This window comes from Elgaria multicarinata, chromosome 2, assembly GCF_023053635.1.
Source record: "Elgaria multicarinata webbii isolate HBS135686 ecotype San Diego chromosome 2, rElgMul1.1.pri, whole genome shotgun sequence".
Taxonomy (NCBI): Eukaryota; Metazoa; Chordata; class Lepidosauria; order Squamata; family Anguidae; genus Elgaria; species Elgaria multicarinata.
In genome coordinates this window covers 83,020,281-83,047,942 of record NC_086172.1, presented here as the reverse complement: position 1 = coordinate 83,047,942, position 27,662 = coordinate 83,020,281, and the positions used below count along the sequence as shown (strand labels likewise).

General features: G+C 43.2%; 1 protein-coding gene across 1 annotated transcript in view; it reads left to right on the top strand.

Moving 5' to 3' along the window:
* Nucleotides 1–27,662, top strand: part of LOC134392586 (acyl-CoA (8-3)-desaturase-like) — a 191,149-nt gene that overhangs the window by 52,611 nt on the left and 110,876 nt on the right. The gene's annotated exons all lie outside the window — the stretch shown is intronic.

Below are 27,662 nucleotides of genomic sequence, written 5' to 3'. Positions count from 1 at the left end.
GGCCCGGGGCGCTGCAACCGACGACCCTTCCGAGGCGCCACGGGGGCAGTTCTCGCCAGGACGTGTGCTTGAAATAACCGTGGGTGTGTCCTCCCCCATTCAGTTTTTATTTCTAGATTGCCGCCCTCTCCCAAAAGCCACTGTTAAACTGAAGGGAGCCGGTTCCTTAAAGGATGTTTTCCCCCCACCGCCCCGATATGTGATAAGGATTTGTCCAAATTTGCCTACTTCATTTCTTGAAGAAACCGAGTACCAATTACACACACAGACACGCAACCGAATGCCCTACGGAGGACTTCACAATTCTTCCAACCCATAGAATTTTCACATGGCCAGGTCAAAAATGCCAATTTGTAATATTTTCTGCAGGGTATAAGGTTCTTTGCTGGATTGAGTATCTGAAGGCGCAAAATGGGGATGACTCAGGCTAAGATACAGAGTGAGATTAATGAGTCCCTGCCAGAGAGGCAGGTGGCTACCAGAAAGAGGGCCTTTTCTGCTGTGGCACCCCTGCTCTGGAATAAGCTCCCTAGAGCCGTTTGCCTGGCATTGTACTCCTTTCGGTGCCAGGTGAAGACTTTTTTATTTTATTTTAGCATGCTAATCTTTCAGCTCAGTTGTTTTAAATCTGAACTTTATATCTCTGCATTGCTGCTAGGTTTAATTTTAGTTGTACTTTTATCTTTTTAAGCTTCCATATTTGTGAACCGCCCAGGGAGCTTCAGCTGTTGAGTGGTATAAAAATGCAATAAATAAATAAATAATGTTTATATTTTATGCTGTCCCTTATGGTTTTAATTTTTCTGACCGCCCAAAGAGGTTTGGTGGTATGAAAAATGAAATAAATAAATAAACAAATAATGTAATCATATTAGACTAATCTTTTGTCAATGTTTGCAAAACCAAAATAGGCAAGACAGGTTTTAATGAAACTAATTTTCAGTATGTTCTTAGACCAATAAAACAAAGAATTCTTCTTCCTAGTATTTTTTTTTCATACGTAGCTCTCTGTATCATGTACTTGTATCAGATATCTATGATCACCTTCACATCTACTCCCCCCCCCCCCCCGGTGGTTTCCTCTTCCATTTCCTTAGTAAGTTTAGTACTGGGCACTTTCATGTCTGTGTTGTTGCACTATTTCAGCTAATGTATCTTTTCACCTGTATCACTACATCACTACTGTGCCAGCAAAAATTCCTGCCCCGCCCCCTACGTTCTCCTTCCCCCTGTAGTTATTTTTAAAAATATATTTATATTTTCTTTCTGTGCAAATACAATGGTACGGCAGCCTGAAACTGTGCAATTACAGTAAAACAACAGACTATGCTTTCCCCTAAGATCATATAAACAATATAAGTGAAGTGAAAGTATTGCAATTAGTTTTTGGAGAAGTCTGTGGTCAATATTGGCATGGCAACGGGAAGCCGATATTGTATTGGTCAGAAAACCTTGACATGCCTACTCAGGAGTAAGAACCATAGAGTTGAATGGGACTGAGTCCTGGGTACAGGCGGCGGTGGCAGCCACACTTTCTTCTCCGCGGGGTGTTTGGGCTTTCTCTCCCCCCCCCCCCACCTTCATGGCTTAGCAGTTGAACGGAGAACCACCCCACCCTCCTCTTTTGCCAGTGACACTGCCCTTCGACACACACACACCCAACAAAAAATGGGATGGTCTGATATAGCACAATACACGGGATGGAGGAGTGGCTTTATTGTGCATGGAGGGAGAAAAACAGACTTTCCCTACTCCAAAATAAGACAGAAAAGGGAGGGGAAGAGGCGAGATGAGCACAGGACAGGGACAATGTCATGTGAGTACCACACTGCAAAAACACATATCAGGCAAGGTGAGAGTGCAATAAATCGCTGGTGTGATGGAGGTCTAAATGCTTCTTTTCTTTCCTTTTCTTTTTAAATCATGGCCATTAAAATCTCTGACCAGAAGTCTCTGCCCATAGGTTCTAGTCTTAAACTCAACACACAAGGGAAGAGATTATGGTTGGGGAGAGGGGGAGGTAATAAATGAAGTGGAGACTGTCAGAGAAAAGACATGAAGTTGAAAATATTTCCTAAAGTTGACTCTGGAAACCTGCAGCACATTGGGGTAGAGCTCTTCTCATCTGCAGGTGGTTTCACACATTCACTTGAAGCACCAAAGTCCACTTTTGGTTGGCACATTTTGTTCCTGACTCTTACACATGCATATTAGATGTGTATGCACTGGTAACATGTGTGGCACTTTCCCTGTGAACCTAACTGTGGATAGCTTGCTGGCCAGAGCAACTATAGACTCTGCCACTATGCTCTGCTTTAAATCCTGCATCCAGAGCAGTCCTGGACAGAAAATTTGCCCCTATTTCAGCATCTGAGAAATTAATCAGTAATAGTGTCTCCCAGATGCTGCAGGGGGGGCAGTAATGACAATTCCCCAAACATTCTTCCTGAGCCCCCAAGCCATTCCCCTAGGTTGGAGGATGAAGCTGTGTGCAACACAGCCTATCTTGTCCCCCTACCATATCTCCTAGTTTGGGGGCTCTGAACTAGTAGGGAGACTCAGATTCAGACAGGTCACAGGTTACCTCATGTCAAGGAGAACCATCAGCACCCCTTTCTATGCGGTCTCAACCTGAGGACATAGCAACCCCATCATCTGACTCTGAGGCTGACTTCCCTGCAGCCTTTCCTGTCCTCAGCCAAGTAGGAGCATGAGACTGAAGAAACAGATACTGGCTCTTTAAGAACAGCAATCAGCACCCACCAAGGATGGAGCCACTGAAAGACCAGACCTTCTTAAGGCTCAGTTGACCACAGTCCTTTGTTGGGTCAACAGCTCCTTATGGGGTAATGTTTCAGTCAATACCTTCTGTAATGTGCTATCCAAGGTCCTGATGTGACCAAGAGCAGACGAGTATTAAGTTGTAGTCTGCTTCCCCTGGCCCTGTTGTCTAGTCAGGCGAGGCCCTCAAATGCATTGGAAGATGCTACACCATTGTCGAAGTAAGATTCAGTGTTCAGTTAGCTTCTTACATGGAATGGAATGAGGTGGGGTTGGGAGGGGAGGGCCATTCTCTTTTCCGTTGTTTCAGGCAGCAAACTGTCTTGGTCCAGCTCTGTTTCCAAGACATCTGAACTGTGCCTTTACTTTTTTCAATTTGTCTTCCCCCTTGGTAACCATTGCATGTAATCTGGGCACTCCATACTGTAATGATCTATTGATTCCATATTAGCTCTTTTGCAAGAAATTTGAACTCCTGTGCTCCAAGGAAATCCAAAGCTCCAGTAGTGACGTGTCTTGAGAGCCAATGTGGTGTAGCAGCTAAAGTGTTGGGCCTTTGTTAGACCTACCTTAAAAAGTGCAACGGAGGAGGGGAGAGACCGTGATGCAACTATCATGGGCTGTCACGCTAGTCTATACGTCAGGCACGACGAGAGCCGTCGCGCCTGCCATTTTTTTTTGTTCTTAAAGGGTTGGATGTGCATGAACGCTTGTGCACCCAGTTAAGTTTTTTTAATTCATTTTCCCTGCTCCCCCCACCTGTCCCTGATGGGCGTAGCCTGGGTCAAGCCACAAAAACAGGCCACACGCTCTGCGGTCTTGGGGTCAGCCTGAGACCGCAGAAAATAGCGGGCTCAAAGGGGTAGGCTATATTTTGGGGCCAGGGAGGGTTGATCCCTCCCTGAGCTCGGCATCCCCTGTGCGTCATCTGGATGCATAGGGGCGATCCCGCGTATCAGCCTGGGATATAGCCTGGTCTAGCAAAGGCCTTGGACTAGGAGTTGGGAGATCCAGGTTCTAGTCCCCACTTGGCCATGGAAATCCACTGGGTGATGTTGGGCCAGTCACAGGCTCTCAGCCCAACCCAGCTCAAAGGATTGTTGTTGTGAGGATAAAATGGAGAGGAGGAGGATTATGTACGCTGCCTTGGGTTCCTTGGAGGAAAAAAGGCGGGATATAAATGCAACAACAACAACAACAACAAATAAGGAATCTGTGTTTTCAATAACTCCGCCTGTAATGCTGTATGGAAGTGTAGTCAACAAAATGCTGTTTTGTAACTTAATATTGCTGATACAAGAGAGAAGGAAAAGGCAAGACAACAATGTTGAGGACAGCAACCTACTTCACAAGGTTGTTGTGAGGATAAAATGGAGAGGAGGGAGATCCTGTACAAAGCCCTTGGCTCCAGGGAGGGAAAGGCAGGATATAAATGTAAAAAAATGAATGTAATTATATGTAGCACCTCAGTGTATCCCAAACATCAATTTTCCATGTAATGAGATGTTACTTATGCTGAGGACTTTGGGTTCAAATGCTAGGAGAAGACCACTGATTACCACCATACATTGTAACCCAATACACTCTTCTAGATTAACAGGTCTTTCCAATAAGCATTTTTCTGAAACATGGCTGTAGTATCCACAATTCTCTCTTGCTGGTACCATTGGCAAAAAAGCATCACTTGGGTCCATAGAGTTGATTTCATCAGAAAAAGCTGGAGAATGTCCCTTTTTCTGGCATTCTTACAGAGGAATAGTATTATCAGAGCCATTATACAATCCAGGCTTCTGGCTGCATTTGGGAAGCATTTGCAGCTCTCTCCAGTGTCAAAGCCTTCAGTTTGGCACTCATCCTCAGTAGCAGAAAGAATTAACAAGAGGAGGAATGAATTCACCTTATTTACTTTTGAGCAGGGTTTCAGTGGCCAATTAGGCAAAAGGGTACACATTGTAACTGCAGCTTGGGAAATGAGTATGGTCTGGAATAGCTTTAATTAAATAAAAGACTCTGTGTATTACAGAGGAGGAAAGGGATACAAAGTTGGAGGGTTGTGTGTGTGTGAAATAAACTGAGAATTACAAATAGAGACAGAGAGAAAGAATGAAAGATACAGAGAGGAAACAAAAAGATTAAAAATGGAGGAAGCCAAATACTGAGAGGTTTATTGTTTACAACACAGAGAGATATTCTATACAATATGATCTTTCCCCATATGAATACAGATTTGTCTGTATAAAAAGAACCCTGCTGGATCAGATGGAAGGCCTAGTTAATCCAGCTTTCTGTTCTCACAGTGGTCAACCAGATGCCCATGGGAAGCCCAGAAGAAGGACATGAGTGCAACAGCACCCCCTGACTCATGTTCCCTAGCAACTGGGATTCAGAGACCTACTGCTTCTGATACTGGAACGAATATATAGTGGAGAGGTGCAGTGATTTATGTGGAAGGGGAGCAGTGCCGGCACCAGAAAAAAAAAATCAGTGGGGGCACAGAAGGGGCAAATTATATTTCACAGAATCATAGAATAGTAGAGTTGGAAGGGGCCTATAAGGCCATTGAGTCCAACCCCCTGCTCAATGCAGGAATCCACCCTAAAGCATACCTGACAGATGGTTGGGCGGGCTGTATTCCACATGTTAAGATGTCTGAAAGAAAAATAACGGTGTATCTCACACCAAAACTGCCATCCTAACCATATATTCTAAAATAAGTCATATATTGATAAATTTAGGGTTTTTTGATTGTTCGTTTGTTTTTAAATATAGCATGTATTAGCCAAATTCAAATTACTGTAAGAAAAAAGGCTTCCAAACAAGGTTGAGTCACTACACAAGCATTTCCTTGACATACAGATTAAAAAGACAGAACACTTTCTTTTAGAAAACAGTTACTTTTGAACCAGTGCAGGCAGAACCAGGCCTTAGCTAGACCTACCTGTTATCCTGCAATGGAGGAGGGAAGATCTCGCGTTGTGTTTAACACGAGATCCCTCCTCTGTTTACACGCAATGCGCGATGACTTCAGAAGGAGAGGTGTCGCGCCTGCCATTTTTATTTTTAAAGGGGCAGCAGTGCACGAATGCTTGTGCGCAAAAGATAAGTTATTTTAAAAATTAAATTACTTCCCCCGCTTCCCCCACCCTACCCCCGATGGGCACAGCGTTCCTGAGGAGCGCTGCGTCCCATGTGTGGGTCCGGCTCCCCGCGAGGAATCGCACAGAGCTGGGTCAACCCACGGCACTTGGCCACATGTTCTGCGGTCTCAGGCTCAGCCCAGGACCGTGGAAAAACCGGGGCCAAAGGTGATGGCGAGATCTCGGGGCAAGGGAGGGATCATCCCTCCTTGATCCCGGGATCCCCTGTGCATCATGTGGATGCACAGGGACAATCCAGGGGTTTTCCCTGGGATAAAGCCCTGTCTAGCTATGACCTGTGTGTAAGGAAAGAGCAAACTGAGACACCTGGGCCCTGTACACCTAGGAAACCCAGTGCATGTGAAGTACTAGTCTAAAGATCCAAAAGACGTATCTTTTGAAGATGAAGCTCTTGATGAAGCTGGGTGTTGTTGTTTATTGCAATCCATTGCCGTTGTAATAAGGAATAAAAGAAATAACAGACATTGAATATGGTACAGATTAACTGAGGAGTAAACATTCGTAGGCTTGCACTGTGAGCAAATTCTTCCCACCACACACTCCTGTCCTAATTCTCTGAGGAGGAAAAAAGGAAGTCATGGAGAAGGTACAGATTAATTCTTCCCCCCTCCTCTCATATTTCCTGACCTACTGTCCTGAGGAAAAAAAGGAAGAGATCCATGGAATAAGCAGATTAATTCTTCCAAGGGTGTTCTGGCTGCTCTGGCTGCTGGTGCAGGAGAATAGTTTGGAGAACTGCCAGGAATAAGTTCAAGCATCAGGGGTTTTAAGTGTGATACAGTTATGAGTGCCCTCACCCCAAACCTCAGTTACCTAACCCTAATTGGTGGGGCAGAAAGTGGTTTCAGTGGAGGCAGAGCCAAAGGGATCACACACCCTCCCAGATACCTGTCCCGAATAACACAGCAAAAGCAGTTTGTGGCAGAGCCCACTTATTGAAAGCAAATGGAAGTGGGAAAGGAAGAAGCCCATTTCGCACAGGCAAGCTAAGGCAGTAGGCAAATAAAAGTCAATGACTGCAAGAGTGTGTGTGTTTAGGTTACATAACTACAGCATACTGAATTCCCAGAACCAACAGAGATCAGGCCCAGCAATACCTTAAAATTGCGGCCTGGTTCTCAGATGTGGCATCGGTGATGGCGAGGGTGGCAGGAGCAATGCAGTGGTGATGGCAGCAGGAGTGAGGAGGAGGCAGCGATGGTGGCAGGAGCAAGGCGGCAGTGGCAATGGCAGCAGGTGAGCAGGGAAAGCAGCCCAGTGCATCTCCGAAGTGGCCCGATGTACCCCGAACCTTTGGTGCCGATCAGCGTTGAGGCGCCTCGGGCTGACCCAGAACCGACTCAGAATCAAGGCAAAGCAGCTGCAGGCCAAATCAGCCCACCTCGCCTCGGTTTCAGGGGCTCGGCCCAAGGCGGTGCACAGCCTTACTCTTAATACCTATTGGCAGTAACTTCTGAGTAAACATGTATAGGATTGTGTGATAAATCCTAAAAGCTGGCACAAATGAAACTCTCTGGTCAGTTCACAACAATTAAAACCACAAAGCACATTATAGATTACAATATAAAATGTAAAAGTGTAAAAGTTTCCCCCAAAGTTCTGCCTTTTATTTTATTTTAAAAAAAATGAAAATAAGTGGAAAGTTGCAATTAGGGAGGAAGGAATCTTGGTAAGGGGTGTTTACACTGCCAGCTATTGTTCCTCTAAACCAGTCTTCCCCCAATCTGCTGCTCCCCAGAGGTTTTGAACTTAAACCCCCATCAACCCCAGCCAGCACAGTCAATAGTTAGGAATGCTGGGAGTTGTGGTCCAAACCATCTAGACAGTGTCAGATTGGGCAAGGTTGCTTTTAAAGTTATTCTCTAGCAGCTACCCCCAACCAACCCACCAAACATGGTGGTGGTGGGGGGAGAGAAACTAGTCCACTTTGTATGTTCACCAGTGAGGGCAAAAGGCAGGGTTTGGGGCAAGGGGGTGGGGTGAGAGCAGCAACGGCTGGGGAGCTTTACAAATTCTTCCCCCACTACTAATTTCAGCATGGGATTTTACTGGGATTTAGTAACAACATTTTTTAAAAGTCTGTATATAGCTTGTAAGTGGAAAATACTAATAGCCCTAACAACTTTTTTAAACTAATGATGGAGTATAAAAAAAATACTATTACCTGTACCTGGAAAGTGTAGATGATTCTCAGCAAAAATCAACTGGCGTCTGGGTTTGCCTGGCTCCCTAATCATGAGTCATGGGGAAAGGGCTCTAAGAGGCTGAAGAGGTGCTGCTCTAGCCTCGATCCTCTAAAACAGCTGAGATTTGCCTTCGAGAAGGCAGCCGCAAGCCGGGCCCACGTGGCTCCTTCTCCCTCCTTCTCTGAAACCGGAGGAGGCAACAGCGCAGGCGCAGGGCTTCGGCCAGGCTAACTGTTAACCCTTGCCGTGCCTTGACAAGGCTGCCTTGTTTGGGAGAGCCCTCCTTCTGAAGCTGGCTCTGCCAGCAACTGGGGTGACAAACTCTTTGTTTGGGGGGGGGCGCATGCCCCCCATGCCCCCTCCTGGTGCCACCACTGAAGGTTTGGGGTGGGTGATTTGCTTCCCTTCTGTTTATTTTTTTTGGGGGGGGGGGGCAATTTGTATGAAAATTGCACACATCATAGAGATGTCTCCAGACAAGAAAACTGCATTTTCAGAAAGATAGGTGCAGCGGCTAGATAGCAATGTTTATTGATAACCAGTTTAAGACTCCCCCCACCCCCTCATAATGAAATATGGTGGAATTGAAAGAATAGCCATCTTATGGTCCCATTCTTGCCCTCCCCTCAAGCACAGTGATTTTGAGGGGGCCCTGGTAAATTGGGCCCTATGATCAGAACATGGACCTATCAGTCATTCCATCCATCCCTCACATCAGAATTATGAATATTTGTGAATATTTATGCCAGTTCTAATTGTTATGAAAGATTGACCTCAATGGAACATATGTGAATGTAATCGCACAAGACGACAGCCTAAGGTCATAGTTGAGCACAGACATGAATCCAGAAAAAAGTGGACCCAATCTAGATGCATTCAACCCATTGCACTATACTGGCCTTGCAAGGCCAGGCAGGAAAGGAAGGAAGGAAGGACAATAAGTGAAAAGGAATTAGATACCAATGATGGATCATAATACATAATAGATAAAATGCAATCTTAACATGCTTTAAACCAGGGATGGCGAAACCCAGCCTATGGGCCAGATGTAGCCCCCAAGGTTGTCCCATCCAGCACTAAGCTTCTTTTGATGTCATCACCAATTGCAGGTCAGATATAAGAGAGTATTAAAAGTTAATAAATCTTTAAATACCCTGCAAAGAATCTAGCCTAAGATTTTTGAGGTGTTCATTTTGCAGGCAGCTGAGCTGCTGCATGGACCTAACGCGAGGATTTGGTAGACAGGTAACACGCTTGCTTGTGACTAGACATGGTATTTGGAATGCTCTTTAAAAGTGCTGCTGAGTGATTCAGCCCTGAGCAGGCTTAATATGGAAATTATCACAATTGTCCCCACGTACTCTGCCTTTGACCCCTGGAACCTTTCCCATTTTGCAATTTGGCCATCAGGCTAAAAAAGGTTACCCATCCTTGAAGGGTTGCCAAAGCTCATAAAGCCCATGGACACCCTTTTCTTCTCATTCATCTGGGAACAAATAATACTGCCAAGTGGAGATATCATGTCAGACTTTGAAGCTTTGGGAATAGGGTGACCATATGAAAAGGAGGACAGGGCTCCTGTATCTTTAACAGTTGCATAGAAAAGGGAATTGCAGCATATATATGGAGAACCTGATGAAATTCAATCTTCATCACAACAGTTAAAGGTGCAGGAGCTATACTAGAGTGACCAGATTTAAAAGAGGGTAGGGCACCTGCAGCTTTAAATGTTGTGATGAAGAGGGAATTTCACCAGATTCCCCATATATACAAATGACACCTGCTGAAATTCCCTTCTCAATACAACTGTTAAAGATACAGGAGCCCTGTCCTCCTTTTCATATGGTCACCCTATTTGGGAAGGAAACTCAATAACTTTGGGGCCCAGATAGTTTTCTCATCCATCCTCCCAGTTCTTGGAAGAGGAACAGAAAGGGAAAGAAAAATACTCTGAGTGAATGACTGACTATGAAGGTGGTGCTGACATGAGAGATTTGAATTCTGGGACCACGGGCTACACTAGGGTGACCTTATGAAAAGGAGGACAGGGCTCCTGTATCTTTAACAGTAAAGTGGAAAAGGGAATTTCAGCAGGTGTCAATTGAAGAGGGTGAAATTCCCTCTTCATCACAACAGTTAAAGCTACACTAGCTATAGTAGAGTGGCCAGATACAAAAGAGGGCAGGGCTTCTGCAGCTTTAACTGTTGTGATGAAGAGGGAATTTCACCCTCTTCAATTGACACCTGCTGAAATTCCCTTTCCTACGTTACTGTTAAAGATACAGGAGCCCTGTCCTCTTTTTCATATGGTTACCCTAGGCTACACTATTTGGAAGATGGACTACTGGCAAAGGATGAGTTGCACCTCACAAGGGCTGGGAAGAATGTGTTTGGCCACAGCATGAAGAACTTTATCAGGAAGGCTTTAAACTAAATCCTATGGGGGAGGGAGATGTAAACTTGGAGGCAACAAAGGCTTATGCACCATAACAGAGAGAATGGATCAAACAGTGCCCCCAAATAGTCTTCAGAATAGTATAGGAATGAAGCCAGACTATAAAGCACATGGTCTTCAATGTCTGTATACTAATGCACAGAGTATGGGAAACAAACAGAACGAACTTGAACTCTTAATACATGAAGGCAAATACGACTTGATAGGGATAACAGAAACTTGGTGAGATGACTCCCATAAGTAGAATAAAGCAATTGAAGGGTATAACTTGTTCAAAAAACCTCCAGAAGAAACAGAAAGAGAGGCAGAGTTGCACTATATGTTAAAAAGACTTATCCCTGCTCAGAAATACAGGAGGATGAGCCTGGTAGCCCCATTGATAGCATCTGGATAAAAAATTAATGGAGCAAGGAATAAAAGGAGCATGATAGTTGGAGTCTACTACCAACCACCCAATCAAGGAGAAGACGAGGATGAAACTTTTGAAAAGCAAATTGCCAGTGTTTCAAGAAAGTGTGATGTAGTAGTGATGGGGGATTTCAATTACCCCGATATCTGTTGGGAGACAAATTCTGCCAAAAGTGGCCCTTCCAAAAAATTCCTGACATGTTTGGCTGATAACTTTCTCCTACAGAAATAGGAATGACTTAGTAAAGTGGCAGTTGTGGGAACTCTGGGGGAAAGTGACCATGTCATACTTGAATTCTTGATTTTAAAGGAAGCAAAAGTGGAGTGTAGCCATACACATACTCTAGATTTTAGGAAAGCTGATTTTAATAAACTCAGAACTATGATAAGTAAGGTCCCATGGCAAGTGGTCCTAATGAGAAAAGGAGTCCAAGATGGGTGGGAGTATTTAAAAAAGGAAATCTTAAAGGCACAATTACAAACAATTGCAATTAGGAAAAATGATAGAAGACAACAGAAGAAACCAATGTGGCTCCACAAAAAGCTTAGAGATGACCTAAAAACAAAAAAGGACACATATAGGAAGTGGAAGGAAGGCCAGGTTACAAAAGAAGAGTACAGACAGGTAGCACAGAAGTGCAGGAATGGCATCAGGAAGGCTAAAGCTGAGCATGAGCTGAGGCTAGCGAGGAAGGCTAAAAGCAGCAAAAAAGAGAGAGCTTTCTTCAGGTATGTGCATAGTAAAAGACAGGAAAGAAATAATGGTTCAACTGCTTAATGAAGATGGAAAATTGCTAACAAATGACAAAGAAAAGGCCAAAATGCTGAATTCCTACTTTGGCACAGTCTTCTCCCAAAAGCGGGGTCTATGCCCCCCTCCCCCCGGCAAAAGTACAAGCTGAAGGGGAAGGATTGCAGTTTGAGATTGATAGACAGATGGTCAAGGAACACCTAATTTCTTTGAATGAATTCAAATCTCCAGGGTATGATGAACTGCATCCTAGAATAGTAAAGGAGCTGGAAGAAGAACTCTCAGAACAATTGTCTATTATCTTTGCAAATTCATGGAAGATGGGTGAAGTTTCGGACGACTGGAGGAGAGCTAATGTTATCCCTATCTTCAAAAAGGGCAAAAAGGAGGCACCTGGGAACTATAGACCAGTTAGTCTGACATCAATCCCTGGGACATTTTGGAGCAGATTATAAAGAAGTCAATCTCTAAGCATCTTGAAAACAATGAAGTGATTACTAGAAGCCAGCATGGATTTGTCAAGAACAAATCCTGTCAGATGAGCAGCGTCTCCGAGAACTTCAAGAATTCAGAGCATTCTAAGTGTTTTTTCAAATATTTTAATCACTTTTAACTAATGACTTTGTCCTTGAGGTGAAAGAGCTTTTCAACCGCAGTCTTATCTGCCAGCCGGACTTTTGTTATTATTTTATCCCCTCCAACAAACTCCCAAGGTCTTTTGGTGACTGGCTGAATTTTTGATTTAATGACTATCAACTGCGCTATTTTGCCATTGGATTCTTATCGAAAACGGACGGTAAAGTCAAAATGAATAATTGCCTCCAAACTGGAACCTTCTCTCCAACCTTCTCTCCGACCTAAGGAGCCGTTTGGATTTGGTTACCTGTTATTTACTACCCGAGGAGTTTATCAGGGTCTCGACCTGTTGGACTGTTTGTTGTTTTACCTCTGCCAAGCCAAGCTGCCTGACACCATTTATCTTAACTACGACAGGACGCCGAGTAGAGGGGGTGAATTGACAAGACTCTTGGCTGTTTTATGCCAATGCCTTTTGAACCCTCATGCAGTTTACTCCTTGGAGATTAAGTTACAAAGTTATCCATCTGGAAGCTGAGAAAATTCCTTCCTGAATTTGCATCGCTGGTTTCGCACGGGTCAGTTTTGACTCCACACTTGTAAGTTAATAGTAGCCCTTGGGATAGGACAGGCCTGGCAGAATTTCTGAATTTCACTCCTGCTGGACCTTTCCTCAAGAAAAACTCAACCATTAAAGGAAGAGGGAAGTGAGCCAATCTAAGAACTATTATTGCTTCAGGATGCTTCATACCCGTCTAGGACTCACTTCAGTTATAATTGTCAGTTTGCGAGTATGGAAATAAGGTTAATGTACACTTAGAAATGCATTTTTAATTTTTAACTTCATTTTACATGACATATTCCTAAGATTAGAATTCGAGTTTTAGCTGTGTTAAGACTGTGCTAAGGCTATTATTATTATTGATTACTGATATTATTGATTCTGTTTATTTTGGGGTTGTTTTTTTTTTTATCGGCCACGCCCCAAACTTTGAATTGTTAGTGTGGTCGTGGTTCAAGACTTTCTAGTCCTATAAATTGTCCCTATTCAGCTCCAATTCAGAAGGTTTCTAGTGTTGTTTTCCCTTCTCCCCTACTTCCTTCTAATACTGAAAGTTGATAACTGATAAATCAGTATTAAAATACCATCATATAACATGGTCAACACCCGAGCCCAGCTTCAGAAAGCCTCATGTAAGGAACCTCTGCCCAACCTAGTCCAGAAATCAATATTGGATTATTATGACTTTAAGTCAGGAGAAACAGAGTCAGCTGAGAATGAGTACTGGATAGATCCAGATACCGCAGCCTCATTTTTAAACGAAGAAGACGGTACACCAAATGGTGCCTTCAGAGAATCAATGGTAGGGGACATTACCTCTCAGGAGGAAGTCTCAACCGTATATTCCTCTAACGAGTTTTTAATAAATGAGACAAATGATCCCGTACTCATAGAGAGAGGAATAGAGGGTATTTCACCCTCAGAAATACAAGCTCCCTTATATAAAGAGGCATTAAACACGCTCAGAAAGAGTTTAGGCAAAGCTGACTCAGTAAACCCAAAGAGTGACTCCACCACCTTGTGTGGGTTATTAAGAGATCAATGTTTTTTATCTAAACAAACAGCAGAGAAAATATTCCTCAGAATGAATGTGCTAGAACAGGAAGTCTCTGGCCTGAAAGCCATTATTGGAACTTTGGTTGGATTAGTAGAGCTTGGTATTCTGGCTGCAGCACCCCAGACGGGTCAGACGTCCCAGGGAAGGCAGATGGAAGACAGCCTGGAGGACTACCAGGGCAGAGGCAAGCAAAAGGATGACAGGCTCACCACCGACTTAGTGACTAAAGAACTAAATAATATATTTCAAGATTGGAAAACCAATGCAGAAACATTTTCCCACCCCAATCAAATGGAGCACGAGGCCAGCTCTGATAGCTCCTTCTCCATTCTCCATTTAACTCCATCCGATCCAAGACTGCTGCTAATTGATGAGTTTCCCGGTGAGGATTTAGACATTTCCCAAGTGAACAACAGTACCATGTTGCTAGATTTGACTCAATTAGGCCCAGATCATACATCATTAGACTTGGATATTTCACAGGAGCCTCTCTCCTTCTCAGCCGAGAAGGTAGGGCAACCAGCTATACCTCAAATCTTAGAGAATAGGGGGACAAATTCTCCCCTGGAAAATGGCTCTCCTCGGGAGAGATCTCTAGATGATCTGCAGGTAGTCATACACAATTGGCCACTCAGGAGCTCAGGGCGGATAACAAGATTAGAACAAGAACTCATAGCAGAAATTCAGTCTATTCTGGGGACATCACTGGACATAGGAAGTAATGTACGTTGTAAACGTTTGTCACAATATGGGGATAGTGGCAGTTTGGAATTAACTTTTTCGGACTCTGATATCCGGAGTAAATTTTGGTTCTTACTGCACAGGTTCACTGACAAGGAGCTATTGTTTGAACTAAAACAACCTCGATACGATTCAGGTGGGCTAGAAATGAATTTCACACCATCTCTACAAGAGAGAGGAAGAGAAATCCACCCAAGAGCTGGAAATGAGGGGTTCAGGAGCTGGGAGAACCACAGATATAAGATCCCTTCCTTTATCACCTACCCAAATAATATACAAATATACGACTACAGAAATGGAAGGAAGATCACACATTCCAACTCAAACACAAGCCATGGGAGATATCTGAAGAGACCTGAGGATCAAAATCATCAGCTCATATCAAAATCTTCCCACAGAGTCTGGGCTGATCCCCATAGGCCGAAACCTCCAGGAAATCCCAGATCTTGGGATAGTTACAAAAGAACAAACTTTCAAGAGCCAGAGACTTATAAATCAGTCCGAAGACATCAATTCTGACTAGGCACAAATCAAAAAGGGCTGAATATACTATCTTGGAATTTAGCTGGCTGGGGAAATAAATTGGTGGACAAAGAATTCGTTAGAATGCTCCAACAATATGACATAGTCTGCCTGCAAGAAACTTGGTGCCGCGAACATAACCCCCCTCATCTCCAGGGCTATATATCCTTTAACCAACCAGCCATAAAGACAAGCAAAAATGGCCGAGGGAGCGGGGGCTTAGTAACCTTTATTTCGACAGAATTGGCAGGAGAATCTCAGATGGTGGACTTTGGAGTACAAAATAATCATCTTTTACCCTTACAAATTAAAACCGAAGATGGAAATATCCTCCTCTGTATAAATATTTACTTCCCCTCTACAAACTGCCTACTGGTAGTCGACAAAACATGGAAGGATTTAACATTCCTCCTGGAACAGATATCCCAGAAGGTTCCGAGTGCACTTATCTTCATCTGTGGGGATTTTAATGCACGAATAGGAGCAGTCTCAGAGGGGCTCCTGCAACCACTCGGTATAGAGTTGGAAGATATTTTTCTAACAGCTCACAGTTCCATCGATAGTAAATATAACAAGCAGGGAGTAAAGTTCCTAGAATTCCTATATCATCACAACTTCTACACTCTCAATGGGAGCCCCTTGGACAAATCAAGAGGCCACTTCACTTACCTGTGCAGAGGAGGAGGCAGTGCCATTGACCATGTAATGGTCTCTCCAGCATTGTTCCCTTCAGTAAGCTCTTTCGAAGTGCTGGACTGTCCTGAAAGTGACCACCTCCCAATACTAGTATCATTATCCCCACTAATTGAACGAGCAGCATTGACCGAAACCGTAACTCTAACTGGAGAATTGCTGGGAGAGAGAAGACTAAAATGGTCCATAAAACTGAGTAGTGATATCCAAGAAAAATTACACAGTCAGCAAATGATAAACCTATGCCAAGTATTCTGGGATAAATCTGCAAATCATTTAGATGCTTTCCAACAAATTACTACAGAACTGAGGGCTTTTCTGGTAGCACCGGCAAATAAAAGCCAACCGACAGCCTACACTGGCTGGTTTGACGCCCAATGTAAAGCGGCTAAGAAAAACCTGTCTAGGGAAATAAGGGAATTCCGCAACAAACCACCTGAAGAAGCCTTAGGAAGCCTTATAAAATGTAGGTCAGATTACAAAAAACTGCTTAAAAACAAGAAAGAACAATACACTAAAACTCAATGGCAGAAACTAGAACAGGCAATTTCAGAGCGGAATGAAGGCAAATTTTGGGACCTAGTTTCTCGGGGCTCAAATGAGATAAGGTCAACACTGGACGTATCTATCTCTGCACCAACTTGGGTCAAGTATTTTTCTAATATATTTGATGCCCAACCCTGGCAACTGGGTGAGCCAGGGGCACATCAAGAACTATCTAACCCACCTGAATGGCAACCAGTCACTAGCAGGGAAATAAAGACTCTTGTCTCACGTTTGCAACTTAAAAAGGCTCCTGGGGAAGATCTCTCACCTCCGGAGCTTTATAAAGAACACTCAGAATGGTGGATACCAATCCTTGCTGCTCTGTTTACCAGGATTAATAACACTGGACAAATGCCCCCTGGATGGAAAGTGAGTATCATCTCCCCAATTTATAAGAAAGGAGACAGGAATGATCCAAAAAACTATCGGCTGATCAGTTTGCTGGACGTCTCCTCAAAGTTATATGCAAGACACCTACTTCAAAAATTACTTGATTGGCTAGAAACGAACCAATTTATACATGAAGAACAAGCTGGTTTCAGAAGCGGATATAGCACCATCGATCAGTGTTTTACTCTGAATTACATCATCAGGAAATATACCAAGAATATCAAGAGTCATCTATATGTAGCCTTTATTGATTTTTCAGCCGCCTTTGATTCAATAAATAGAAGTAGATTATGGGAAAAACTACAAAACACCAATATTGACCGTAGACTATTGATGCTGATAAAAGAGCTATATAGTAACACTGAAATGAGGGTTAGAGTTGGCCTAAATGGCTTTCTAACAGAATCCTTTAAAACAACCCGGGGAGTTAAACAAGGATGTCTCCTGGCCCCTTCCCTCTTTAACATCTATGTTAACGACCTAGTGTCACAGTTAGCCCAAGTAAACTCCCCTTCCCCAGTAATCATGAACAGAAAGATCTTTACTCTAATGTACGCAGACGACATAGCACTAATCTCTCTCGCGTGTTTGGGCCTGAAAAAGCTTTTAGGTACTCTCAGCTCTTATTGCAAATCTGAAAACCTGGCAATAAACTATACTTAGACAAAGATAATGGTCTTCGGCAGCCGCAGACCTACACACAAATGGACTTTGGACCAACACGTCATTGACCAGGTCCGCTCATTTAGATATCTGGGTATTCTCTTTAGTGAGTCCCTCTCGTGGAAAGGGCATAGGGAGGCAGCGAAATTGAAAGCACAAAAAACTATAGGGGCTCTAATGAAGTTTTATTATAATAAAGGGGGACAGTTGATCGAACCTGCCCTAAAAATCTTTAACACCAAAGTAATAACGCAGCTGCTTTATGGGTCTGAAATCTGGGGGTCTGACAACACCACGACCGAAGCCTTGGAGATTGTGCAGAACAACTTCCTTCGAAAACTTTTCTCTCTTCCATCTGGTACCCCTGCAGCTTTTTTGCGCACAGAAGCTGGTAGTCCTTCAGTTAGGGCAAGAATTGAGAGTGCGCAGCTAAAATATTTTAAACGAATCGCCATCTTGCAAAATGAGCATCTTCCTACCAAGTGTTTTCTAGAAATGGATAACAATTGTCATTGGACAGTAATATTCCAAAAGCTCTTGTATAGTTATCATCTCCCTGAATTGAAGTTTGCTCTAAGCATGGATAAGAAGCAACTAAGGGATTGGTGTTTTTGGGTAGATTCCAGGAGGGACCTGCAACTTATTAAAAATTCTAAATTCTCTCGGTGGTTCCCTCTTCTAAAAACAGAACACTATAGAGCATGTTATCTGTCCAAATTGAGGCCACTGCCCCTGAGAAATGCTTTTTATATAGCACCATGTACATTGATGGTGCTATATAAATAAATAATAATAATAATAATAATAATAATAATAATGCTTTCATTGAATTGAGGTTTCAAGTGATGCCAACTGCAGTACTGGATGGACGCTACCACAAGGTACCATTTGAATCGAGATTATGTATCTGTGGTCAACAACAAGTGGAAGACATAACACACTATATGTTAACTTGCCCTTTGTATAGGGACCCAAGAGAGAGACTCCTGAAACCGCTGCTGACATATGGAGGCATGAATGCCCAAGCAGAAACAGTTCTCTTCCTCCTTAGCGATTCCAACAGTTATGTCACTGGCAGCGAAAAAGATTAGGAAGAGAGAACTAGATAAAATTGCTATAAACTGCCACGGAGACTCAAAGTGCTGAGTGGAATGAGAGCTTTAGTCACAGTAAATTTAAGCTTGTCTGTATGATTCTCTTGGCTATTTTAAACTGTTGTGTACTTTTATAGTTGTATGCTTTTCTATGGATGTATTTGTCATGGCCTTTGGCTAGCACAATAAACTGATGATGATGATGATGAAATCCTGTCAGACTAATTTGATCCCATTCTGTGATCGGGGAACCTCCCTTGTGGACTGTGGGAATGTGGTTGACATAATATATCGTTACTTCAGCAAAGCTTTTGACAAAGTACCACATGAAATTCTGATCAGCAAACTAGTTAAAAGTGGGCTACATGGAACAACTATTACTGTGATTCCAGTAATAGCCAGAATTCTGTAGCGATTCTGGCTACAGAATCGGACTCAAAGAGTGCCAATCAATGGTACCTTCTCAAACTGGGGGAAATTAACAAGCGGAATACCACAGGGCTCAGTCCTGGTCTCAGTGCTCTTCAACATTTTTATTAATGACTTGGATGAGGAGGTTCAGGGAACACTTACCAAATCTGCAGATGACACAAAATTGGGTGGGATAGCTAATACCCTGGAAGACAGATGCAAACTTCAAAGTAATCTTGATTAGCTGGAGCACTGGGCTGAAAACAACAGAATGAAATTTAATAGGGATAAATGCCAAGTTCTACACCTAGGAAAAAGAAACCAAAGGCACAGTTACAAGATCGGGGATACTTAACTCAGCAATGCTACAAATGAGGAGGATCTTGGAATTGTTATAGATGACAAGCTGAATATGAGCCAACAGTATGATGTGGTTACAAAAAAAAGCAAATGCTATTTTGGGCTGCATTAATAGAAATATAGCTTCCAAATCATGTGAAGTACTGGTTCCCAGCTATTCAGCACTGGTTAGGCCTCATCTTGAGTATTGTGTCCAGTTCTGGGTACCACACTTCAAGAAGAATGCAGACAAGCTGGAGCATGTTCACAGCAGGACAATGAGGGTGATCAGGGGTCTGGAAACAAAGCCCTATGAAGAGAGACTGAAGGAACTTGGGCTGTGCACCCCTTACCTGAACTGCTTTGGAACCCGATCCAGTCTTTCTGGATTGGGCCCGAAATGGTTCAGGTCGATCTGAACCTCCCTGATCTGCTCCGGAACCAGATCTGGAGCAAGATCCGGAGGTCAGGATCGATATTCGGCTCCTATTTTGCTCCCCTTCCCCACTTACTTGCCTCCACAGTGGATGGCGGAGGCAGGTAAGTGGGGAAGGGGGGACAAAATGGGGGACAAATAAGCCCCCTCCCCCCTTACCTGGCTCCGCTGCCGCTGTATGGACTGTGGAGGTGGAGGCAGCGCCAGGTACACCCCTCTCCCCCTTCTCCGGGTCTGCTGCCATCACTGCACGGACTGCGGCGGCAGTGGACAGGGGAGCCAGGTAAGCTCCCCTCCCCACTTACTTTGCTCTGAAGCTTCGGAACAGTCTGAATCGCTTCAGATCATTCCAAACCACTTCAAGCCGAACTGGACCTCCCCCGATCCGCTCCGGAACCGGGCTTCAGAGGTCCGGATCGGCCTGCTCCACTTTGGATCCGGGGATCCATAATGGGGTGGAGTACACCCCTAGAAAGAACTGGGCATGTTTAGCCTTGAGAAGTGAAAGCTGAGGGGAGACACGATAGCACTCTTCAAATACTTGAAAGGTTGTCACACAGAGGAGGGCCAGGATCTCTTCTCGATCATCCCAGAGTGCAGGACATGGAATAATGGGCTCAAGTTACAGGAAGCCAGATTCCAGATGGACATCAGGGAAAAAATTCTGACTTTAAGAGCAGTATGGCAATGGAACCCATTACCTAGGGAGGTCGTGGGCTCTCCCACACTAGAGGCATTCAAGGGGCAGCTAGACAGCCATCAATCAGGGATGTTTTAGGGTAGATTCCTGCATCGAGCAGGGGGTTGGACTTGATGGCCTTATAAGCTGCTTCCAGGAGGGGATCTACACATTGTCGTGAAGGCGCTTGTGTGCGCCTCCAGTGCGCCCCAAAACGTATTGTGTAGATCCTGCCCTACCTGGCCAGAAGAGGCGGCGGAGGAGGAGGCATCGCCCCTCGCGGGGACGGGGTGAAAAGTTTCTGGGCTCAGCGGCTTCGCTGGGGAGTCCTTGCCGCCGCCTCCCCCCCCCCCGTGAGGGGCGATGTGGGGCCGCCGCCGCCGCTGCCGCCTCCTCCTCCTCTTCTGGCCAGGTAGGGCAGGATCTACACAATGAGTTTCGGGGCGCACTGGAGGCGCACGCAAGCGCCTTCACGACGCTGTGTAGATCCACCCCAACTCTACTATTCTATGATTCTATGAACTGCTCTAAACATAACCTCCTACATTGTGTTTATTTAAAGCACTTTTAACCTGCTCTATGGCTGGAAAGGGCTTCTGTAGAAGCTTACAAAGATCAATACTACAACCATCTCTGCCCTCAGCCTTACAACCTAAAACACACAACACAAAAGGAAAAGGGATTTGGAAGGAGGAGGAACAAAAATCAAACTCAGGCACTAGTTCTTAGTTACAAAGGTATTATGCTGTTCTTTTTGGCAAGGAAGGTTGAAGCAAGCACCCTGCAGGCACTCCTTTTCTTGCTGCTGTATGGCGCCATGTTTGTCAACAGGAAGGAATGCAACTCCAAAACTCCCTGCAGCTTCTCCTTGTCTGAAAGGTGTATGGGGCCATGTTTCTACATGCCGCAATACAGATCAGCCACAAATATTAGGGAAGCTTTCAGATGAGGCTTTTTCGCACCATCACCCTGCTTCATTCACAGAATTTTAGGGTGGTTGGGCATTCCAGAGGGCACTGTCTGCAGTTCATAGCCCTCCTGTGTTTTCCCACCATTTCTTCCGTCTTTTTTCCTACTGAAAAGAAAAAGTCAAAGAAAACAATGGCTGCATACTGGTGTGTGTGTGTGTGTGTGTGTGTGTGTGTGTGTGTGTGTGTTTTGGTAGCCCTAGGAGCCCTCCATCTGGAAGCAGCCTTGGACAATAAAGCAACAATGGAGTAACTGATATTGGATACAGTTTTATGAGTGTGATGAGAATCATCTCATGGAGAACGCTTAATCTCCAAACAAAACTAAAATTCCCAGGGGGAGAAGTCTTGGTAATCTGGTTTCTGTTTAGAATAGAGAATGTAGAAATATGACTTTTGATCTGGAGCAGTTTAAAAATCTGTGCTGGCTAGCATGGAAATTTGATTTAAAATAACTCTGTTCACATTAATAACATCAACACATTCACACAAATAGCATGTGGGAAGCAGGATTTCAAGGAGGATTTCTAAACAGTCTTTTCACAAACATCAGCAAAGCAGTGCACAACAAATCATATAATACTAACACCAAGACATAAAAATCAACAATAAAATATATTAAAACACTGAAACAACATTAAAACCACTAAAAGCAATTTAAAAGGCCTAATTACATATTTTTGGGGTATGTGTAAATGAATTTTCAGAGCCAGATTTATGGGAAACATTATCTGGAAGGCAGTCTTTTCTTTTACATGGAAATACATGCTATTTCAGCAAATGTATGTGTCCTGTCCCCTCCCTCTGGTGAGGGGAACAGCTGTGGAGTGTTAAGTGGTGGGTTCAAAGCACCCATCCACAAGCCTTTTTTTGTTCCCTGAATCATCTGGCCATCCCTTTATATGTGATTAAGCAGACCTGTACTTTTAAGAGACATCTTTATCACCACCATCTCAACACACACACACACACACACATACATACATTTTTTTGCCCTGCAATTGACTCTGGTCAAACAGTTTTTGCAGATCTTTGAAGTGCAACAAAAATGTGCAAATTCTATTTACCTGCGATTGTGATGCAAGTTCACATCATGGGTAATAGTACTTTTATCCCACCACTCTGAAAAAAAAACCTAACTTCTGATTGACTCCAATCTATATACTTTACTCAGAATACTTAGGTTTAAAAAAGAGAGTACCTTGTTAAAAATCTGTGACAGGGAAAGGGGTAGAATTTTCAGTGTAAAAATTCTGGTAAGCATACAAGCTGTGTTTGTCTTACATCAAGAAACCATTCAAAATGTAATATAGTTGCATATATAGCTTTGGAGTTTATTTTTCCTTGACTGGGAGATATATAAAAAGGAGTGTGGAGTAATACTATAATGTAGCCATTGTTAGTGACTCTTTGCATGTTGCAGAGAGCATCAGTTTAGATGCATCTGTGATGGAAGATGTGTTTCATAGACCAGCTTCCGGAGTTCCAAAGAAGCAGAGCTCTGACCGCCTGTCTTTCTGTCCCCTTCCTCTGTTCATGGAAAACAGGGACAAGTTTCAGAGCATCTAAGGTTAATAATTTGAACGCAACCATTCCCAAGAGGCAATAGGTGCATGGGAAAGAAATGCAAATTCAGCTTCTGAGGGCTGGCTGGGCTGATAAGCCATAAGGATTTATCCCTTGCGCCTGCTAGCTTAAGTGGACATGCTTTGCATGTAGTAGGTCCCAGGTTTGATCCACAGCTTTCTCCAGATAGAGCAAAGAAACAATCCTGCCTGAAACCCTTGAGAGCTGCTGCCAGATGACAAAACTGGGCTAAATGGACCAATGGTCTGACTCAGTATAAGGCAGCTTCCTAGGTTCCTAATTGCTCTGAGAGGTGGAAACACAAACAGGATCTTCAACCTTGATCTCAGAATTCAGGCAGGTTAATATGAGTGAAGGTGGTTCTTCAAGTAACCTGGACCCAACCTGGAAGGGGGGAGGAGGAGGAGGAGGAGGAGGAGGAGGAGGAGGAGGAGGAGGAGGTCAGTCTGGCCTTTCTGAGGGTAGTTCAAATGCCTTGCCAGATGTTCATGCTGGTTTAAATCAGAATGTATTGTAGAATGAGCACAAATGATCAGATAGATACAGCGGGGGAGTTGGGAGAAGGTTTCCAGGCAACAGGGAGAAAAAAAGGTTGGCAGCTGATGTGGAGAGAGGGGGCGAGAAGGAAGAGCTGGCGTGGCTGACAGAGAGGGAAGTGAAAGAAATTCTTCATGAGGCAGAGAAGGAAGCAGAGAAAGAGGGCAAGCATGAGAACCCAACAGAGGAATGAGAGTAAAAGATTTGAATGGTAGAGAAAAGCAGTTACTGTTAAAAGAAGAAGTATCTGTTCCTCAAAGCACTAGAGATTTGTGCTGTGTGTCCAGCCTGATTGAAATTGAAGGGATAACTTTAGAGGGTTGTGTTTTCTGAAGGGACACTTCCGGAGATCAGAGAAAGGAGAGACAGAACCATAACAAGTTCACTGTGGTATAAGTGTTACTGTTTGTTGAAACTGCATTTGTTTACAGTCTGGAAGTTCTTCTTTATTCTGGCATCATCATTATATGTGTTGATTTCCCCCTATTTCCTATCTTAATTTGGTACTTACCCTTTCTTTTATTTATTAATTTGTGTTAATCTTGTGCCGTTGTTTAGATCTAATGACATTTCTATGACCCTGGGGTCTGCTACAGTATCATAATGTGCTCTGTAACACTCATTCACTGGGATATTGCTCTGAAAATGTACTTTGCAAATGCAAGCATCAGTTAGTATATTTTGTCATCTCAATGAAGGTATTGACATGGAAACTGAGAGAATCAGGATGGGGTAAGTCAATCAGGAAAACAGGGACTGAGAAATTCTGCTGGAATAGCAGAATTTATTGAGTGGCCTGTTCTGGTATGTTTCTATTACTTACTTTTCACCGGAGATGAACTCACTATAGATACAGATGACTACCCACAGCAGGATTTGGGATGCTAGTGAGTATATAATAGCAGCTGAGCAGCTGATTTTCTTCTTCTTGTCTAGCTAGCTTTCATAACAATGACACTATTCTTGAGGACTTTGCTGATCTTGGCCAAATCTACGCTAAGCAGGAGATAACACTTTGAAAACAGTTTGAAAACTGTATATGGAGTATGTTCTGAGCTCAAACAGTTGTCACTACTGTTATAAACTGTTTTAAAGCAGTAGTGTAGATCCTGCCCAAGTGTATGAGGAATAATCTACCATTTATAGAAAGTCTGATGTTGGCTAATAAATCATGTCACTAAATGATTTAAATTATATATCCTCCCTGTGGTTTTTCAACATTTTAAAATGAATTTTGTTTGCAAATGGTAATCCTCCACAGAACTCCAGAGCAACTGATTTGATGCCTGCATTTTTTTTTCTTCATTTGGCTATATGGACCCTACTTACTAAGTAGCAAACTGCCTTAGGTTGCCTAGCAATGAAGACAGGCCTGCAATTTTCCATTCCAGCCACCAGCTCAAATGCAGTCTCTTTCTGCTCCCTCAGCCACTAACACAGAACATTCACTCATTCCTTAGAGTGGCCATTTTGCTTTTCATTGTCCATGTTTCCTTCTTTGCCCTTGGGTCAATCAAAGGCAACCTTTCATCTATGGTTGGTTCATATTACTCTGTACATGCAAAGTAGCACTTCCTGTAATTTTTAGTGCAGCTTTGTTTCCTCCTTGGGCTTTGAGAGTTGGAAGATGGTTGCTTAAATGAGCATTGATGGCTGGTGACTGCTAGTTACTGAGCCTACCCACTTGCTTGGTTGCTGGGGGGGAAAATGGATTGGCAGTTGGAATATTGCCAGCAAAAGAGAAAGAAGTCTGAACGTTTGCAGCTGACTGGTAAGATTCAGCATTGGGGGATTCCAAAGGTACATTTGCGATTATGAAGAATTGATGCTGCTTTAAACCATTACTAGGTGCTTGTCAGAGAGCTTCGGCTATTGGGCGGTATAAAAATGTAATAAATAAATAAATAAATAAAAATTGTCTGCTTCCTCCTGCTCAATCTGTATATCTGTAAATAAACAGTTTTTAAACCAAAAATAAAAGTATGGCACCATATATCTTCAGTACCCTTTCCTCAAAAGAAGCACAAAAACAAAGGAGCTATGAGAAAAATTCCAAAATCCATGGTATAGCAATACCTTCATTACAGGGCTCACCATCCAACATATAACAAAATATGGAGCAAGCTTGCGAGTTCTCCAGAACTCTTCATCAGGCTGGATGTTAAAGAAATGGTGTACGTGTAGGGGAGAGCTGGCTTGGTTTTAGAGCTGTAATGTCTGCACTGGTGAGTCTTTAGTTGGAGTGTAGGGAGAGATGGCAAACTTGAAGGACATCTATACTAGAGCCCCTTCCATGTAGCAGTCACTGCTGTAGCAATATTTCTTCAAAGCACAATCTTTTTCATTGAGGCACACACTAATAAGCATGGTGGCATATCCACAGTGTTTATAATGTGCTTGAGTATTAGGCAAAATTGCAAAGTGTTCTAATTTCCCTAACTAGTGCTCTGCCTTGCAGAAAAAGAAACTAATTGCAGGTTAACAAAGTGCTTTATTGTTTGTGAGCACGATCTCTTAGTAGCATCAATCATTTTAATCCATGTGACTTCTGTTGAAGTAGGAAACTCAACTTGCTGCATTGGAAAAGGGAATGGGAACCCCCTCTTATTTCTGATCAGAGATGGGGATTCTTAGTGGTGAAGGCAGTAGGAAGCTGTGGCATAATATTACCTACCAGGCAAATGCATCTATGTATTTCATATATTTGTGAATCACCCTCCATTCAATGGGTGCTCGATGCAATTTACAATAAAACCATTAAAAACAGTAAAATGCAACAATTCCAAACAAACAAAAATAAAACGGATGCAACAACATGCAATGCAATAAAAAAGAAGGAACAGTCTAAATAAAAAAAACAGTATTAAGCACTAAAAGTTCAATGGAAGAGTATACTTTTCCTCAGCCATATAAAGGTTAATAATGAGAAAGCCAACCTAACCTCCTTGGGAAGAAAGTTCCAAAACTTGTTTCTATTCTCCAGAGAGAAAAGTTACATTATTTGTTTTAGTGGATGATCCTGATAAGAATTTTGGCCACTGCTTTGTTTTGTGACCTCCTACAATGTTCTTATACTGTGAAACATCATTACCACCTGTGAGAATTCATTCCACATTCTTTATTGATAAAAGTCCAGTACACATGAAACACAGCATCAATCCATTTGCTTTGATGGCCTTCTAACAGAACCCTTCTAAACACATATGCTATATCACAAAATGTGATCTTCATGTCATCCAATAAACCTAAGATAAGGTCATTAGGGTATCCCAGCCCCCTGGAGGAGATTTTGAGGCTACATGGAAGACTGTGGGAAGGGTAGACCTCCACCCTCATGGTTCCACTTTCAAAACTACTTCGATTATTGGAACAACAGCATTGGATACAGTAGAGGGCTGATAATGCCCTTTTATGATAAGTTAAAATGCCTTTTGAGATACATTTCTCCTGCAATTATGCTATTTTTGTTGATCTGTGAATGCTGGCATTGTAGCAGCATACTAGCTTAATAAAAGTTATTGCCACGGAATCAAGTTTTATTTGATGTCCATCTCTTTGACTTTTATTTCACATAGAATACTGTACATTCATCAGTGGTTTTGTTGCCTTCTGCTCACATTTGATTATTACATGTTTTTAGCTAATACGGTATCTTTTTGATGAATACTACACATTACCATTGGATATCAAGGAAAATAATTTTACTAGGGCCACTGACTCCCTCCACCCCACCCCCAAATGAAGTACTTAGTTTGATCCTTCAAAGTGGAACCATCAAAATATGGCAGCCAGGTTGGTCACCAGTCCAGTACACCTGGGGGGGTGGGGGAAGCATATTACACCAGTTTTAAAATCACTTCACTGGCTGCCAATTAGTTTCCGGGTGAAGTATAAAGCGTTGGTTATTACCTTTAAAGCCCTACATGGTTTGGGTCCAGGTTACCTGCGGGATCGCCTTCTCCCATACAATCTGCCCTGCACACTCAGGTCCTCTGTGAAGAATTTACTTCAGTCAATGAAAACTAGGCTGACAACCATTACCCAGAGGACCTTTTCTTCTGCTGCTCCCAGACTGTGGAATGGCCTGCCAGGAGAGATTCACCAATGTAACAAACTTTCTGA